This window comes from Protopterus annectens, chromosome 7.part0 (assembly GCF_019279795.1).
Source record: "Protopterus annectens isolate FY-2018-M chromosome 7.part0, PAN1.0, whole genome shotgun sequence".
Taxonomy (NCBI): domain Eukaryota; kingdom Metazoa; phylum Chordata; order Ceratodontiformes; family Protopteridae; genus Protopterus; species Protopterus annectens.
The window spans coordinates 80,907,542-80,928,351 of NC_056739.1; the positions used below are offsets into that span (position 1 = coordinate 80,907,542).

General features: G+C 40.5%; 1 protein-coding gene across 1 annotated transcript in view; it reads right to left on the bottom strand.

Annotated features, from left to right (window-relative positions):
• The window catches only part of ARL8A (ADP ribosylation factor like GTPase 8A), a 425,175-nt gene that overhangs the window by 403,826 nt on the left and 539 nt on the right, over window positions 1–20,810 (bottom strand). The window lies entirely within an intron of this gene.

The window sequence follows — 20,810 nt, forward strand, 5'->3', positions numbered from 1 at the left end:
CTAGACAGAGTATTCTTGATGCCATTTGATTTGCTGATTTGCAGTAAATCTGCAAGTATTGGTTTGGAGGATGCCTTGTATGCCAGACAAAAGTCACCTCTTAACAGTCTGTAGGATACAGAGTATAGTGACAGGGCTTTGAGTTGGTCCACTTAGGACATGTTGTTTAGGTCTTGTATCCTCTTTTAGTAAGCTATCTTTGTGGACATTTGAGTTGCTGCATGTATCTAGACAGATATATATCAAAGGGAGCATTATATTTAATTGTTAGCATAATGAGGGCTGAGTAGGGTCTACATCACGACGTTGAATGATAAAAAGAGCAAACGCTCTTTTACTGAACACTAAAAACCAAAAGCAGTAAATGCCGAACACACGGAACAGCAATTTTTTTCCCAGGGGAAAAAAAAAATCCAAACACAAAAAGTGGTGGGCTTCACCCCCCACCCCACCCTACTTAAATATACCAACTCCGAGATCACACCACAGTGGAGGAACTGGCAAAGTCCTGAAACGGCCCAGCGATTGTTTTCCCTGGGAACAAAATCTCAGTTCCCTGTGTTCAGTATTCAGTGCTTTCTTCTTTTAGTGTTCAATAAAAGATCCTTCACTCTTTTTATCATTCGACTTTGTAAAATATATATAAATTATGCATTTTAAAGCAGATAAAGACTGTTGAAATGAATTTAAAATTATTTTAAGAATTGGAAACACTCTTTCTCTCTCGGTGTAATGAAACGGTTATAATATTTTGACACACACTTAGCCATACAATTATTTCTTCATGAATGACACCAAAATAAGAATTCTGATAAAGTCCTGCATGGCAAGCAGGTGGGGACATTAAGAGATTTTGGAAGGAACTAAAATGGAGAAGTGGTCTTGGGACCAGCCATGGTAAAAGGGATGTTACGAAGTGAAGCAGACTCCAGTGAATAATAGGGCACCATAGAAATAATCGTGGGGCCACTGCCATTTTGGGTGTACATGTCCAATCTGTCTAAAGGAACTCAAAACATAATTAACATATGGGATGACACTAACAGGAAGGGCAATCTCCCCTACACCCCCTAAACTTATACAGGTCAATTTCACAGTCACACAAGCACTAAGAATGGGCTAATCTCCCAAAAAGGAATCCCTGCCAATACACACTTGGAAATCTCACTGGCAGGAAGTTCTTATGGCACACAGCAACTGGCATACTGTTCCTCGACATCTTCTGATATGGGAACATGACAAGAAGAATTTTGACTTTGGCTACCTATAGATATACTGCCAAAAACTTAAAACATCTGACAGTGGCACCACACACACCAAAAAAAAAAGTCTGAGCAGGATCCTACGACAGGAAGAATTCAATGCAAAAAAAAAAAAAAAAAAAAAAGGAATCATTGGTATCATTTTGCAGCTTTTCTCCTCAGGCTTCTACTGAAAATGTGACTGATTAGACCTTCTTAAAACCAACAAATTAATAAATGGTTTCAGCTAGGAAGGAAGGGATCAAACAGTACCCAACATGTAAACTATTGCACAGCAGTAAGAAAATGTCTGTGGCTGTGACCAACAAAACAATTTAATAGTACAAGAGGAGTGAAATGCAGGGATTCAGAAGAGATCCGGCCACTGTACAAATCACTGCTCAGGTCTGACGGAGTAATATTTACAGTAATCACACAGGGAAAAGGTGCAAATAAGGACAAAGAGGAACAAATTATCAGTTATGATGAGTGACAGAGAAATGGGGCTGCATTCACTGCATAAAAAACAAGAGACTGGAGGCACAAGACTGAAAGCGGACTATAAGGGAGCTAGAAGGGCTATAACAGACAGGTAGAAAGATTTCCTTCTAGACGTGCAGGAGGAAGTGTTTCTTCACTGAAAGGATGATGGATACACAGACTGACACATGACGTGTCTCAGAATAAAACACTGGTAGGGTTTCAAGAGGTCAAACTTGACATAGATGAAAAAAATTTTTGGGAGGGTTATAAATAAATCTTACGGTACTGCAAAGCAGACAAACACTGCATCCCCTACTCTTATGCAATACAAAAAATGTTCTGGGCGGTAGTTACAGCATCATGTCATGTGCAGTGCATTTAATAATGCTTTAAATGAATGGGGAGGCTGCAACGCTGGCACACACAAAAGATGTACAGTAGAATAACACCAAGGAGGGATATGGCTCCCAGGAAGGATATGTAGCAGGATGACCCTCCATACCTCAGACCTGAATGATACATTGTGAGGATGTGTGGGCATGCAGTGCAACACAGAAAGAAATAGTGAAACACACTGTGTGGAGCACTGGAACTAGGAGTGTACATAGCTATGTATAGCTCAATTTAATAACGAACTGAGCTGCACTCACTATCCAGCTAGCACACCAACTGCTCACTTAACATCTTATCTGGGCTTCATATTCTGTGACTAACATAGCAGAAGTAAATTCAGTTATTGCAGCTAAGGTTATGTGGGAAGAAACTAAACAAAAGATAATACAAAAACTGAGAAACTGTAAGCTCTTACTTATGAATATGGACAGCAAGATATAAGCAATAAAAATGTTTTTAGCCCCTTTGGTTTTATATACAGGTCAGGCATATTTTTATCAGCCAGACAAGAAGTTGTGGACAGTAATTAATAAAGAGTTGAAGGATTTTATCTGGGATGGGAAGAGGTCAAGGGTCAAGTTGGAGAAGTTGATCCTACAAATAGAGCAAGGTAATTTGAAAGTACTTGAATAGACAGAAAGCTATAATTCAAAGTGAAAATGAATGATGATGAAGTTGGGGGGGGGGATTCAAGAAATAAGGAAAGAGTGGGATTTTGGTGTCAGATCCTTAAGGAGAATAACAGCAGCCATACAGAATATTATATTAATAAAGTAGCAGAAGGTATTCTAAGAATTAAGCCAACATGAGAATGGAGAAAGGAGATTCTGCCAATAGGGATGACTGCAATTTGGGATACAAAACATAAGCAAGAAGGGATTGACATTTACAGGAAAAAACCTGGCAAAATAACAAATGTATTGGGAGTAAATAATTAGAGACAGAAAGGCAACAGGATGGGAATTGACCAATAAGACATTTTGGACTACGGGCTAGAGACTGCCTTCCTTATCAGGGATTGATGTCGGAGTATAAGAGAAAGGGAGAGGGGAATCCTAAGTGAAAGACCTGCTCTGGTAGTGTCATAAGATGGAATCTAGAAAAGAAGCTGCTGTTAAAAAAGGGATAATTAGTAGGGCATATAAAATATTGTAAGAGAACTATAGGAATAAATCAGAGGACATTAGAAAAGAGAGGCTGGACAGTAATTCACAAGGAAACAATGAGAGAACATAAGTATGTCTCCCAAGTATGCAACCAAGTCCGGAAGGCTTAGGATCTTTCTTTGCTTGTGTTTGCATATAACCCAAGCAGACTTCAAAGAATTTTTCCTCAGGTAGATGGGAAATGTTGGATGTGTGATGGGGAAGAAAGAGGTAACTCGGAACATATGTTTTTGTAGTGTAATGAGTTGGCAGAGTTTAAAAATTCCCTACAGTGTACACTGTCAGAAATATTAGGTGGGCAAATTGATGTAACGAAAGAAATGATACTTTTCAGCTGAGACATAGGTTCTGAACTGCCTAGACATAGTAAGGCCTTATTAAGTTTAATTCTGGTGCATGCCAAAAAGGCAATTACCAAAAAAATGGAAATCAAAGTCTAAACAAACTATATTTGACATAATGAATACTGTAACAGAGATAAAAAAAACTGGAAGCGAGTTCTTTAGAAAAGGGGTAGGAGCAAATTTAATAGAAAAAAAATGGAAGTTGTGAGAACAAAATATGCAGAATAATAACGCCAACTCCGTCATCCTTCAACCTGCACCAACTTACACCATCTACAGACACCTAACCAAAATTAAACCCACCCTAGCAGTAGATAAACTACCTGCCAAATTCCTACAAATAGCTGCCAAAGCCATTTCCTACCCAGTCTCTATGATCACTAACAGACCAATCTCCGAATAAAAGGTGCCACTTCCCTGGAAAATCTCCTACATTATACCAATACACAAAGGGGGCTCCTCCACTGACCTAACAAACTACCGCCCTATAACTCTACTTTCCCCACTGGCTAAAATACTGGAAAAATGTATCCACACCCAGATCCTAACACATCTCCTCTTCAACAATCTTCTTGCCGAAACTCAACATGGATTCCACCCCAACCATAGCACTACCACTGCACTCATCCATTTTAGTAACCTAGTAAATATGCAATGCAACAACGGCTAACCAGCGTTTGCAGTTTTCCTTGACTTATCAAAGGCATTTGATACAGTCGCCCATACAAAACTTTTAACATCACTTTCAGAATTAAAAGTAACCACCCCCGCTCTATTATGGTTTCAGGGCTACCTCTCCCAACGTCAACAACCTGTTCAGTGGAAAAATTCCCTTTCCCCCCTACTTCCTGTAAAACTAGGGAGTACCCAAGGATCAATCCTACGACCCCTACTTTTCACTATATTTACAAATAATCTTCACAAAGCCACCCCTCTAGCAAACCTGGTTCAATATGCTGATGATGCCACCTTAATCTGCTCTGCCCCCACCCTCCAACAACTTCACATCAGGACACAAGAAGGCTTTACATCCATTGAAACCTGGCTAACAAACTCCCAGCTAAGACTAAATGCTAAAAAGACCCAACTTATGCTCTTCCATCCTTCCAAAGCAACAGTACCTGCTCCCCCGTTCTCGATTTCTGCATCAGATAATAGCCTCCCCGTTCTCGATTTCTGCATCAGATAATAGCCTCCCCGTTCTCGATTTCTGCATCAGATAATAGCCTATCTCCCCCGTCACACAAACCAAATTATTAGGGGTCATTGTTGACAATAATATGAAATCTGACAAACGCATAGCTCATACAATAACCAAAGTCAACAAAAAACTAGTTTCTTTACAGATATAAAAACTTCCTTAGCAGCAACAGTAAATTTACCCTAGCTCGTACCCATCTTCTCTCTACCTTACTGTATGCTTCTTCTGTCCTAATTAATCTAAACAAGAGCGCTTTAAACAAGCCATCAATATGCTACAACAAAGTGGCAAAATTAGCCACAAACTCCTCCTACTGCACCCACCAATGTCAGGCCCTAAAACAACTTTCCCGGCTGGAACTCCCAAAACACCTTAGCTCTAAACCAACTTCTTCTAGCTCACCAAATACTTTACCAACCTGACAAAACTCCTGCCTTACAAGACCTGATCACCCTCTACTCCAATAACCGAGAATGTAGATCCAGTAAGAAGGCACTAATCTCAATTTCCAAACGCCATTACAGCTCTGGTGACTCACTGTATTCTAGCAACACTGCCAAGACTTGGAACTCCCTACCACTACAAATAAGGTTACAACCCAACAAAACCATCTTCAAAAAATAGCTCATTTCCCACTTAAACAACCCCTGGACATGCAGCTCCCTAGCACCTTTCCTCTACCCACTATCCAACCTCTTCTTTAAAACTCCCATAGATGCACTGTATATTATCACGTTACTTACCAACTCGCTGCCACCTACTCCCCACTGTGTCATCTATACCCACTAACTCTCCCCTGGACTAAGTTGAAAAGCTTGCCCTTAAAATGTCAATGAACCTCATATGAAGTTGTCTATATTCTCCTCATTTGACAAACTGGCTAGTACTTTTAGTTTTTCCTTTCTTCTCTTATCTTCATTACATCTTCGAGATTATCTGGCTAGTATTTCTTTAGTTTTTCCTTTCTTGTCTTATCTTCACTATATCGTCAAGATTATCTCTACTAAACATACTGTATGAACAACAATCATATGTTACTACCTGCGATACTTTTAATTGTATGTCTATAACATGTCTAAACAATGCTCATGTAAATAACTTATGTATAGTATGTTAGCAATTGTTCTGGACATTTTCTCCTCGGGCCTCCACTGAAAATGGACAGCTCTGTCCAGTTGGACCTCCCCGGTAAACAAATGTAAATAAATAAATGTTTTGGAGGAGGAGTGAGGTTTAAGGGAAAGCAGGAATTGACCAAGTCATATAATGTTGAACTGATGACAACTGTAAAAATGTGAATATGTTAACAAGGATTCTTTTCTATTATATAAATGTATATTTGTCAATGTCGAGTGATAATTCAATAAAGGTGTTTAAATGGTAACAGAAGTAAAGAGTTCTGACAAGTCTAGCAGTTTAGCACACAGGATTAAAGCTATGAGCTGGAAATTAGCCTCATCCTATAGTCTAGGGTTTGACCTGCGGTGGTGGTGCTGCGGTAGCATTGGCGCCTCACAGTAAGACGCTGTCCGGTTCGATTCTCAGCTAGAGCGTCTTCTGCGTGGAGACATGCGTGAATGGGCGTACCTTTGTTGAAGGTTGTGCGTCAGGGCTGGTAACTCGGCACGTAAACATCAACTACCAATCATTAGCGGACCGGAGTTCCGCTGTGGCGACCCCTAACCGAGAAAAGCAGAAAGACACAACAACAACTATAGTCTAGGGTTTAATTCCCTCAATCTTTATTGCCCTTGTATATGACTCTGGGCAAGTCATTTAATCAAACAGCGCTTCCACGCCTCCTTTAGAAGATGCTTGTGCATAATGAGTTTATCTGGCTAAAAAACGTAAAGTGAAATATATAAAAAGGGAATGTATTTGGTTATAATGTGGCCAGTAGTGTTACCCTACATAAGCTGGTGTGTTAGACTGCAGTGGTAGCACTATAAGGAGGATTGGAGGGTAACCTGATACAGTACTTTCAATCAAAGCTTAATTTGTGTGCTCATGACCGAGTACAAAATTGAAAACTACGTAACACATGATGCTTTGTTAGGACACAGAATGGCCAATTAATTAACATACCTCCATTTGTGCTGTGTTGTTGTCCGTGGGTGTAGGTGAGTACATGTGTGCACTGCAAGGTGAGTACTAAAATGTGCTTCCATGTGATCATAATGGCCTCTGTTCTACCATGGCACCTCTGACTTACCTGTATCACAGTTTCAGCAAGTAGCTTGGGTGCACTCATATTACTGGTCGCAGACTAACAAGTGCCCTCATATTCATACTGTGCGTTTCCTCTGCATACACATTACATTACTGGTTAATGCAGCCGCTGGAGTGCAATCACTTCATCAGCTAAAATCTGCAGATCTTTATGAATCATGTCCTAGCTTTTCACTGTATTTTAAACAACAGTGGCTATATAGATAAGTACAATACTGGTGATTTACTCAAGTAAAGTGAATCTCAACTGCAATACGCCTTACTTTGTTATACTGACAACTACCTCAATAAAGCTACTGCATTGTTAACAATAGCCTCAGCACTGGTGTACCCCAAGCATCCATGTTTGACCCACTCCTTTTCTCTACAACAATGTCACTGAAGAATTACCAACTCTTAATCTCACATTACATTTATTTATTTTTCATTTATTTATTGGGAAAGTCTGACTGGGCAACAGCCCCTTTTTCAGTGGAGCTCCATAGAGAAAAGCTTCAACATATTACATGAAAGCAAAAGAGTAGAATATAAACATTTAATATGGATTATTATTTTATACTGTACTTGTAAAAATGAATGAGTTGTAAAGCTTGTCATTTTTACAAAAATAATCCTATACTATATATATATATATATATATATATATATATATATATATATATATATATAAACAAAGAAATAGAAGATTGCATTTGTTTAAATTACAAGATGTGAAGAGAGCGAGTTTGAAGCAAACATGAAACAAGAAGGGAAATACATGAATTCAAAAGAGACAGACAATGGTTAGTTGAGAAAAGGATTATTAATTCGTTGATAGAGTGTCAGAGATGACAGAGCAAAGATTGGGTAGTGAAAAAGGAATGTGTGTGTACAAGGGAAGAGAATGTACGTGTATAGAGATATTTACAAATTATGAGTGAGTATTGGAAGGATATGTACTTTGGTAGCAAGATTTTCAGTGGTTTGACAGAGGATGGTAGCAGGGTATGGGAGGCAGATACTAGATCAGAAAAAATACAAATGATTACAGTTGAAAGACGAAAAGGGAGAGGATGGGTGCACTATCTTACAGGTTCATAGGCAAGTACTAGGCTATCTGCCCAAGGGCATTTATAAGCCTAGCCAGTGTGTGTTGGCTTTTGCCACCCCCTTAGATTAGTTCCCTGTGTCTCTGTCCAGCAGAGCCATTAGTTCCCTGCGCCTCTGTCCAGCAGAGCCACTGCAGTGATCCCCGGGGTAAAGTTTCTGTTTCCCATCCACCCGTCAAGGTTTCTCTTGAAGACTGCTAGTGAGGGGCTCTACCTGATGCATACTGGAATCTTGTTCCAAAGCATGGGGAGTCTCTGGGTCAAAAATCTATCCCTCCAGTATATCCTATTTATCATTGTAGTAAGTTTTATATCCCTAAAGCGTGTGGCTCTCAGGGATTTGTTTTTTTTTTTTTAGGTGGAGCATATCCATCAATTCTGGGTTGGACATGGCTTGTATGTCAAGCAGAGATCACCTCTGAGTAAGTGGTATGCAATCGAGTACAGCTGGAGTTTCTTTAGTCGGGCTGCATAGGTCATCTGTTTGAGGCCAGTAATCCTCTTGGTGAGGTACTATTCTGGTCTTTCCAGCTGTTGCAGGGGTCTTGTAAGGTACATCCCAAATGGGGCGTTGTATTCTATAATGGGTCTAATAAGTGAAGAATAGAGAGGCACAATAACCTCCTTTGTTCTGGATGCGAACCCTTTTGAGATTAGGTGGGCCACGTAGAAGGATTTTCAAACCACCTTGGCAATATGATTATCAAAGGAGAGATTACTTTCTACTTGGTTCCCCAGATCCCTTACTACTTTTTATGTATTTAGGGGACTATCACCTATGTGGTAGTTCATGGGTATTTTGTTTTTTCTCAAGGGAATGACTATGCATTTTTTGGCATTCAGCTTGAGGCCGTGACTTTGACACCAGGTATCAGTCTCAGTGAGACCCTTCTGGAGGGTGTCTGTATCAGCCGGAGAATCAATTATGGCCCCTAGTTTGCAGTCGTCTGCGAACTTGGTCAGCCAAAGTCCTCCTGTGCTTGCCTGTACCTCTGAGAAGTATATACCGAACAGGAGGGGTCCTAGGACTGAGCCCTGGGGGACACCACTTGTAACCGGTTTAGAGTCGGACCTAGAGTCTGCAACTCTCACCGTGTGGGTTCTGGCCGTGAGCCAATTTGCAACCCATCTCGTGACGTAGGGGTTAATTTTCAGGTTGGTGAGTTTATCTATAATACCAGATTGGGAAATGGTGTCGAAAGCCTTTGCGAGGTCTAGGTAGGCTGTGTGGACCTCCTTACCCTCATCTAATGCCTTGGTAACTGTCTCAAAGAAGTCCACCAGGTTTAGGAGGCATGATCTGCCCTTAACAAAGCCAAACTGGGTGGAGTCCAAAGTTGAAGGTTCCCAATGTCTCTGTTAATGAGTTCCATGATGATGCACTCCACAGCCTTGCAGACCAGGGTAGGCAGGCTTATAGGGCAATAGTTCCCGGGGTCCTTTGTGGCACCACCTTTGTGGAGTGGGATAACTGTTGCTGTGCGCTACTCTGTGGGTACGTAGCCTGTAGAGAGGCCGAGTTTGAACAGTGTGTTTAGGTGAGGGGTTAGTTCACTTTGGAGCTCTTGTAAGACACAGCCTGGGACACCGTCCGGTCCCACTGAAGCTGTGTTTTTGGCTTTGGATAGGGCTGTTTTAACCTGTGTGTTGGTGATTGCTGGGGCCTTACATTCCTCTGGTATGGTTATGGGCCCTTTAGGGGTGAAAGGGGTGTGAAGTTTGCACTGAACCTGTCTGCCAAAATGTTGGCAATATCAGTCGGTTCAGTGTATTTTGTGCCATTCTGCACCAACTCAGAGCAGATCTGAGAGTTTCCACTTAGGTTCTTGACATAGCTAAAGAACGCTTTGTGATTATCTTTGGAGTCCTTGGCAATTTTTCTTTCGAAGCTAGCCTTGGATGATTTAATGAGGGATCACAGTTTCTTGCTGATACTGATCAGGGATGTCTTTCCTTCTAGGGATTTTGTTCTTATCTGTACTAGTTTCCTCCTTCTGTTGTAGAGCCTGTTTATGGCAGGCGTCCACCAGACTGGTTTCCTTTTCTTGGAGGAGAGAGTCTTGGTTTTACCTGGGATAGCACGATCCATGCATTCCTGCAGATGATCATAGAGTGCCTTTGTATAGGTTTCAGCAGCTTGGAAAGCATTGTCCATTGTTGTGGGGGCTGTGAACCTTTCCACCTTGGTCTTAAGCAACGTGAAGTTTGCTTTTGAAAAGTTTTTCACAGTGAATATCCAGAGTGATTAGTCTATGGTATTGAAGCAAATCATACCCTGACTTGCGAGCTCAACTGCAAACTGCTGTCTCCAACTATGCAAATGAATCACTGCTAAACTCCTTATCAATCCAAGAAAAATAAATACTACTACCCGAAAAGTATCAGACTTGCCCATTATTCTACTTACAGTCACATAAAGCATTATTATTCCTAATGTACCAAAAAGCAAACACACGAGCATCATACATTTGATCCTTCACTTTCACTAACATACCAGCAATAGTACTAAGGTTCCATCTAAACTCAAGAACTGTTACAAAACATCTCATCTTCTGACTCCAACAGCTAAGTCTACTATAGCTTAAAACATCTTTCTCCCAATTAAACCCCAAGTCAGATCCAGTAAACTACTCCTGTATGAGGAGGATTAGTCACATGTTTAGTTTTTTTTTTTTATTGTTATTTTTATATGTTATTAGTGGCAGCAGCAGCTTCCCCAGGGATGGGCACAGCATTTATACAAAACAGTGAAACCTTCCCTTTCCCCTCTCCCAGGAACAACAAGAGTGGGTCTCTCTTGCCCACTGAGTGGACCCTAGTAGCCACAGAGGATGTGTCTAACCCCTGGTCCATAGTGGCTATAGGTACTACACCACAGGAATCCAGGGTATAAGATGGCTGGTCTGAGGTACAACTAATGGCCACAACAGAGTCATACATCTGTAGCGGAGACAAATGACTGTTCTGCAGAGGTGCTAAAGGCTGTTTGTTTAACTTATTCTTTTTGTGATTGAAAGAAGGACTGATCGTGGAACCGGCAATCTGTTCCACACTCAAGCCAAAAATGGTGCCCCTTTCCCGGGGCAAACAAGTAACAAAGGCTCGTTTTTCCACATAAAAACATGGTAAAAAGCACTTTGCCAGTCCCAAAAATTAAAATAAATATAATTTCTTCACATAAAAAATGTTTTTTAATTACTTTATAAACAACTTTTAAACTAACATGAAAAAGAGTTCTCTCATTTAAAAGTATAATACAGTCTCATGACAGTTCATTAAAACACAAACTCCCGAACAGGAAAAGTATTAATTAACAAGCAAATTTTTAAAATCGAAGGTTTTTTCCCCAAAGGGAACTTATCTGCCCAAGCACATACTTAAACTCAAAAGCCTTAGAATAACATACTCTTTGGCAGCAGGAAAGATCTGAAGCGCTTGGTGCTCAAACCAATCTTTTTAGTCAACTCAGCTCGAGATGACTGACCGCTTGGTTGCATGGAAGGTACCCTGAAGCTTTGGAAGCTGGCTGGCTGTTGCATCCTAAGCTATATGGGTTATATCCCACAAAGGCTACAGCAGAAGTGATCAATATGATGAACATCAAGATTTTCAGATTTATTAGAAGACCCTCATAACCACCAGTGAGACCTCATAAAGGGACTCCACTGACTACCTGTTTCCAACAGGCCTCTAAAGCTAAGATACTGCCCCATCTTTAAAAACTTAACTTCCACTCAGGAAACAAGCTTCTCCTTAAGGAATAGCATGAAAGATAATATCGGACTTCTCTGACCCAACTTTAAATCTCCAGTTATGAAAAAGCTTTCTCACAATCCAAAAATGACTAAAAGAAAAAAAGTGTTGTCACAAGTAGGGCCTATTACACGGAACTTACGACCCAAAAAAAAAATTAAAACACTGTCTATATTGAATGATTTAAAACACTATTATTAGAAAGGTTACCTCCACAATGAAGCCACGCTTAAATGCTTTGGAGACAATGGGTAACTGACAATACCATTTCAGAGTGGTGGAGATCAGTGTGGGAGAACATCGATGAAAAGGGTAGATTAACATAACTATGTGTATATACTATATATGATATGCTTTGTGTTTGCAATGTAGGTCTTTTGTTTTTTGTGTATATTTTAACTATTATTTTACCCTCAACTCTCTAATTCTAACTTGTGTAACTCATAATTCTATTGTATTATGTCCTTTTTAACTGCACTCTGAGCCCACGTTGTTGCGAAAAGAGAGTCAACAAACCACCCCAACTATATGATCAAACAGTAAATAAATAAAAACAACAGAACACATGTATTATTATACTGTAAATTTTTGTTGCTCTATTGAACATCTAAACACACAGACATGGGATTTTGCATGTTTATCAGGGTGTGCAGCTATAGACAGGATGACCACTTCACTTAAGACTTAGTAAAAAGTTTAGGGGTGCTTCCCTAACTTGCAGGCTGCTGCAACAAGAAAGGGGTAGAAGCAGTGAATAAAATACAAGGAGCATGTGCTGCTAACATCTGCTCACCTATATTACAGCTAAACAGCAATAATAACTGCTGAAATATCGTCAATGAGAAAAACATAAAAATAAAATGCGCGCACATACATTTACTTTTTGCATCTGCAACATGAAGTTTTTCTACATAACAGCCACTGACAGGTATGCACACTTCCCACTGTGAGTTAAATCTCTATAAGCACCTACCGCAGTGCACTTCTCACTATGAAGAACAGACATTCGACCCATTGTGACAGACAGTCAGATGGGTATCCTGAGACTGTGTGGCACAGGTCTACAAAAACATGCACTCTATTTAGACAACTAAAACCCAGACAAAACGATCATCTCAAACTTATATAGAAACCTTATTGTAGTGTGAAAAGTACAGCGATTCTTCTTCTTCTTTTGGCTTTTTCCCGTTTAGGGGGTCGCCACAGCAGATCACCTGTCTGCTCATGATTGGCAGTGGAATTTTTACAGTGTCGAGTTGTCAGCCCGGCACCCAACCTTCCACAGAAGGCACACACACACGTACTCACTCCTAGGGCCAATTTAGAATGTCCAATCCACCTACAGAATATCTCTGGGATGTGGGAGGAAACCGGAGCACCCACAGAGAGGACTTGTAGACTCTGCACAGAAGGCACCCCAGACGAGGATCAAACCGGAGAACCTCTTGCTGTGAGGTGGCAATGCTAACCGCTGCACCACTGCAGCCACCCGTGAAAAGTACAGCGATTACACTCCAAAAATCAGAGGAAAAGACAACCTTTTTGAGCTGCCTCACTGCTGTTTCACTCTAGACTTTCACTACAGGATCAACGGCAGCAGGAAGCTGTTAAACACTTTATTCAGACTTTTCTTTCACACAAAAGAAAGCCCAAATGATGTCTGTAACAACTTCACACAGCTCTTGTGGTAGTGGCAAGTGTCTTACAGCTTTCAGAGCTGCAAAACACTTTGTACTACTAAATCTTTTTCTTCCAACTTTCATAATACATGGGAGCAAATACAGCTGCATGTACTACAAAGAATTATGATCGGGTGGGGCTGTTTAATCATAACACAGGTTATGTACTCCAGATATGAATGTTAAGACATTTGGCTCTCAGATTTCATTATGATCAATCTTCTAATACTTTCAGATGATCTAATGAAATCTAAAAGCTCTCCACCCCCTCCAAGGACCATACAACAAAAGCAGCTGCTTATAAAACAGAATTTTACCCTGACCTTAATTTTTCCAGCGAAGCATCAGTCCCTATCCATCATAAACATAACAGTACATTTAATAATGAGCCTCCTGGTGGAAAAAAAATTCTACAATAAAAGAGGACAAAATATCTTTACACTAGTGAAAACGTTCAAATACCCCTACCCATTACATAAATATTTGCAAACATCACAGACAGAAGATAAAAAGTTGCACATCCATATGTGAACTGACTATTACCACCTTCTTTCAAGAATAAATCATAAACCGTACTTAAACTATGCTAGGAATCCCAGAAAAAAGAAACAACTAATACTGCACAGAACTGGCGTCTAATGGCACAACCTACACTGACCTTGAGGCTATTGCTAGTACAGTTGCAAACTAATTTAATCTTAAGTTAATACCCCCCCACCCAATTCCCACCACCCCCATAATTACTAGAGAATAGATCCTAAACACACTCTCCAAACCCAAAAACACAAACCCTCTTGGTCCTAACAACATACCAGGTTGTCTCTTGGCACTAAACACAGTCTCTCTCTTCTAAACCTATTTAGCCTTATTCTTTCCATTGACCATATGCCCAATGCTTGGACAGCTGCCTTTATGGTGCCTCTCTACAAAGGTGGACCGCCAACTTTGGGAACTATAAAGCAATTATTCCTACCGGTATCACCTGTAAAATCATGGTGTATATTATAACGGAACTCAGTGATACTGGTAATCTGCAGCCCCTTGACTCCAATTTATTCAGCGTTTTAAAAATAGGTCCTGACTACTGAATCTGGTGCTCTTCTCTGAAAGAATGACTGAAGCAGTGGATAATGATCTATCACAATACCCATTCTAAGGGTGTTGGGGAAGCACCCCTAAACTTTTTACTAAAGTCTTAAGTGAAATGGTCATCCTCTCTATAGCTGCACACTCAAATAAACATGCAGAATCCCATGTCTGTGTGTGTTTAGATGTTCAGTAGAGCAACAAAAATTTACAGTAGAATAATACATGTGTTCTGTTGTTTTTATTTATTTATTTACTGTTTGATAGTCAGATAGTTGGAATGGTTTGTTGACTCTCTTTCTAAGGAACTAAACCTATATCTGAACAGAAACATAACTTACAATGAGACATATACCCCCTCCTCGAAAGATCTACCTATGGAACAAGCTTCCACCTCAGACCAAAGTAGCTCCCTAGCACTCTTTATCATCAACCTTGAGGAGTGGTGGATGGGAATCTGTAATTTAGCCATGGGATGTGTACTCAGACCCTTGTGAACAGAAGAAACAAACTGTGAGGTTTGCATTGGCAATGCTCTTAATGGTCAATTGGACCAACTGCCTAGTATTAACCAATAAACCTAAGAATACAGAGGTCATGGGGAGAAGAAAAATGCCAGAAAAAAACATTATGGCAACACAGAAAAAAAATGGTGACTACTTACAGGAGTGTGCCAAAAAAACAAACAGTTTCCATAGTATCACAAAAACACAGTATAATAAAAATTAGACAAACAAACATCACATAAAGTACAAATCATGCCCTAACTAACATGCACCCCTTAAAATAACCTCTAAGGTACAGTAACTCGTAGGATACATTTAGGTTGCATGGCTATGCTTATAAAGGCTCTGGTGACAAGGGAATTTATCTTGCTGGACAGATGACAGACTGCTCCCTCACCTCAGGCACTAAAATGCCGAGCAGGAATTGTATCAAAAGGTTCCCCAAGGAAACAAAAGTGTCACATGTCACTGAGATGGCCTGACAAAATTCACCATCTGTCCTGCAGCTCTTTGTCAACGTGACACACCAGAGGACTACAATCAGCCTGCACTACTTCCAACCCATCATTAAGGAAAGGCATGAGTAAACATTTTACTGTTCATTCTTTTTCCTCCCAACCTATCCATTCATTCCTCTCCTACCATTATTTGTAGCCTATGTTTTTGATTCATCTCGTCCAACCCATTTGCTCCTCTTCATCATATTACTTCACCTCTTTTCTCTCCACTAGCTCCACCCCAGCTGCCATTCCCTTTCTAATTTTAGGGCACCTTATACACCTCAGCTGCCATTCCCTTTTTAGGGCAGCTCTTAACTGGTTGTAAGTGGAGAGGCTGACTGCAGATACTATTAGAGACTGGTGGGGAGTCTTACTGTTGCATATGTCACAAACATTTGTGCAACGATTTGTGAAAAAATCTACATGTGAGCCAAGCCATGGAGGTATCTTATAAATTGTCTGCACTGCTTCATTCCACCTAAACATGCCACTTCCCCAAGTTTCCTTCAGGGATCGGTAGTGTAACAGGACCCCCGACTCCCTTTCTCTCCCAGGATGTGGAAGCTGGCAGAGCCACCTTACCTCACTCTTCCTGTTGGTTCCTGTGCCATTGAAGTTCACTACATAAACCCATCAAGGCTGCATCATTTTGTGCCATCATATCCACACTATTCATTTGACATTCTTAAATGCACGTCTCTGTTTGCATCTACTTGAGCAGCATTATTTTTTATACATTATTTCAAAGTGCACCTTTTATTCTTATGAAAAGTATCCCCCCCTTGTAATGACCACAACTCTGGATTAGCGCCTTGATCTCTGTCCCATCCTTCTCAGCCTGGCTGTTTCTGTCCCCACTCTTCCCCTTTATGCTATTTACCCCAAAACTAAAAATACACAAGTACAGGACATCTTGACTATCCCAGACACAATGAAGGAATTAAGTACATGCATGCATCACGACCCTCTGAATCTGTCCAGATAAACTTTACATTCTACAACCAAAGACTTCACACAAGAACACAGCCAGAGGTGTGACAGAAGATATTAACTTAGATTTAACACTTTTGATCTTATAATAGTTATAAGTCAACATTTTTTACAGACCTCAGTCTTAAATGAACCTTGCTATAAAGCTTCAGTCGTGCATTATGTGTACGTGAACAACAATCTCAACTTATGGCTTCTGGACAAAAACTGAAATCAAAACAAAATAAGCACCACCTAGCCCTAGTGAAATTGTCTTAGTTGTCTGTCCAAAACCATATTATACCACATGACAAAATATAAAACATCAGTGGCTTTACAATCAGCACACATGGCAAGGAGATGGATGAAAAAATGTACATTTTAACTGGCCTGATAAATATTTCTTAAGGACTGTTGATGCTGTCCGAGACAGACACAATAAATGTTATAGTAGGGGCTACCTACCAACATAGACTGGTTGCATATACTAATAAGCTGTGAATGAACATGGTATGACTCTCAGACCTGGATAAGGTTACTAAACTCTGTATCGCTCTGCCATCTGATACAAAATGATGCCTTGTGACGTTGCTGCACAGAGGCTTCTTAAAAAAAAAAAACACAGGCCTCTTTGTCCCTACAGTGACACATTTGCTAGGCCTCTGTGTCAGACGTATTTGGTTAGGAAATATAGTTAATGAAGATTCAGACGTGCTTGCCCATAGGATCATGGATAATGCAATACTGGTATACTAAAGCCTATCCTACACTGTAACACGCATTAACACAGGAGGGTCTAACAATTCAAAGCTGATCATCTTCTTTCTTTCAAAAGAATTTCCTATTCTATATGAACTATAAATAAAAGCCAATACCATGAGATCACTGCTGTAGTAGCAATATTCTGATTCACTGCCAGGTCCACTCCTCATTTTTAACTTGTTACAGTAATGCCCCAATTCTGTCTATTCTGTATTCATTGCCACATGGTAATCCAAAGCTACAGTATTGAACAATGAATAGCTGACTATTGCTATTAGACGTACCTATGATCCAAGCAGGCTGCCCGCTCCAGAGAGAAATAGAACAAAATAAAATTCAGTGTACAAGAACCAAGTAGCTGTCATTAAGTTATTATAGACTTCCTGGAGCCTACTCCATCCTTAGCTCCAGCAGAAAAACAGCAAAAAAATGCCATAAGATGAAGACATACCGGGCCTTAAGAGATGAGGACAGCTGCTAATGCCCTCCCATGTCTCAGCTATGCAAGCAGAAGTGCTGAACACATCTGTGGTAGAGACAAGGTGGTGATAGTGGAAGGGGGAGGGGTGCTCAGACTGTACTGCAAAAATGAGGAAGTTATAGTTTGTCCTGCAGAGCCAAACATATATGTCATGTACTTTCACAAGGAATTAATGCTAGGTTACAACCTTCTCCATTCTAGTCCCCAGCTAATGCAAAAGTGAAACAAAGCTTTTATGTGAACAGATGGCCATTTTTTTTCCTTCCAGCAGACATCTGCTTGGGCACAGTTTGCACTGTGTTCTTTTTACAGTTGGTGCTGTTTATTTCACGTGTGTGTGTGTGTGTGTGTGTGTGTGTGTGTGTGTGTGTGTGTGTGTGTGAGATGGGGGGAGGGAGCATCTCATCTTGGACCTGTGGGGGGGGGGGGCATCCTACCATCTTAGATCTATGAAAAATTAATGCTCAGCTGATTCTTCAACAATAGCCAATCTTGTGTAACATGGACATTATATGCTAGGTGTGAAGTGGATAATCTCAAGAGTGTTATTAAAGCATTCTTCCCCATTAAAATACCACGGTACAGGACATGCTGTACAAGATTTGGTACCTTTTACTGGCATGCATCAATGGTAACTGTTGCTCTCCCAGCATCAAGTCCCCTCTTATACTCACTTCCTCAAAAGGAGCAGCAGTTCACACCTGCAGAAGAGCAGTGCACAGGAGATTTCGTTCTGCCCAGCAGCATCTCAGAGTTCATTGCTTTACACTACACCTCAAAACCAAACCATTAGTGACTTTCTACCACAGCAGCAGTGACTCAGCTCATGCTCACAAGCATCCCAACTCTTGTACACCTAAACTTCATTAACTTCCCTTAATAACCTTAGTCAGCACCATACGACCATGACCATACCTTGTCAACTAAAAGGACAAAACGGTCCCATCTCTTCTTGTGCTTTGAGCTGCAGAACTATGCATCTCCTGCTAAATGTTGTGTTACTGCAGTGAAACCACTAACACTTATTCTCCTTTCACCAGTACTATATTGTTACAGATACTAGCACTACAACGTGATTTTAGTCTTTGACATGGCCAAACTTTAATCTCTCCTGCCACTGGTATTACATGCACAACATAGTTTGCACAGCAGTCACAGAGGTATGTATGCACTTACAGAACCACACCATCTATCCAAAATCCAGAACAGTGTACATATAGCTCTTGGTTACTTTACTCCATTCTGTTTCCCGTTTTAGTCTTGCTTCTTTTGGGACACCTGAAAGCAACACAGGCACTCCTTTGGTTTGCCTTCAACCTCTAAACATAAGTTTAAGTATATATCTATATCTACACATACAGGTACAAAAAAAACAGAACAGAGGACAGCTCATTAGAATCCCTACAACTAAGCACGTCACCCAAAGATTTTTGCACTTTCCCTTTTTCCTCACTAAGGACCACCCATAGCTGACTGCTACGAATATTCTCACCTGCTCCACAAGATGATCCAGACTACAGGTGTGCTGCCTAAACAGTCTTACACTGCCACTTGACAGGCATCCTCCCGAGACACTTGTAAGTGCTCTTCTCTACCTATTCTTTAGTCATACTCCATTCTGGGCATCTTTTACCTTGATTCATCTCCTTCAGGAGGTAGTTTTCTCTCTCATTCCAGGCACGCTCTCCTAGCTATCAGGCTAACACATTTACAACAGAACCACTTTTTTTTTTGTAAAAGGAGATGCGGATACATTGCATATAGTGTAGGATAACTTATTATATTGTATTCCTACTGAAATGATGGACTGACATCTCTGCAGGAAATGTCTACTCAAGTCACCTGTATGGTTAGGTGCATTTGTTTCATCAGGATGTCAATCAAGCTATTAGGGCAAATGGGGGGCCAGAGCTAAGTATATGCAGGCTTATTTAAACAAATTCAGTATGATCAGCAGATGGGAGAATTCACATCTTTGTGAAATCCTAAATAGGAAGACTAACAACTGTGCAAAGTCAAACCATGCTTTGATTCTTTATTCAGCAAAAATGACATCAGCAATCCCAGAACAATACATGTGTCACTTGTTTCTATATAATCTATAACTGTGTGTGTGGTGTTGGCATACTACAACCTAATAGCTCTGAAACCTGCAGTCCCAGCTTGTCTAAAATTCCAGAGAGAGACAAACACAGAGACACAGAGACACAGAGACACACACACACACACACACACACACACACACACACACACACACACACACACACACACACACACACACACACACACACACACACACCCCTGTCAGATCCCAAAATTCAAAGATAATGTATTATTTCTTACCTCAGAGGTTGTGATCACTATATCATCTCTATACTGTTTTTCTAACCCTCAGAGGCTGTGAGCACTATAAAGTCTCTAGGCGGAGGGAGCTAGCAGATACTAAAAGCCAGACTCTGCTAGCAACATGTCCAAAGTATTACCACTGCATAGATAAATCAAACAAGTTCTCCAAGTTCATCAAAATAAAACTGCCAAACCTGGAGTGGGTTGCAGTCGCAATGAATAGGAAAACACACTGGTGTTCCAAATACCCACACTACTGGACCATCTGAAATGACGCTTTGCTTGCATCAGCTTTCACCAGCACTGCCAGTTTTATGTATCTAAACCAAAACCAAACTAGCTGGACAGCAGTTCCTGATCACTTTGAACCCCTAACACAGCAAATAGTTTGACAGAATCGGTTTATATTCCTGGACAAACCCTGCAGTTTTTTACAAAATTAAAAATAAATACCAACACTGTCACTACACAGATTTACTTCCATATACATATTTTCAGCTTCAGAAGCAATAGCCGAGTTAAAAACTGACACTAAAATTTAAAGTACACATTACTAAAGGACATATACCTATCTGTTCGGCCA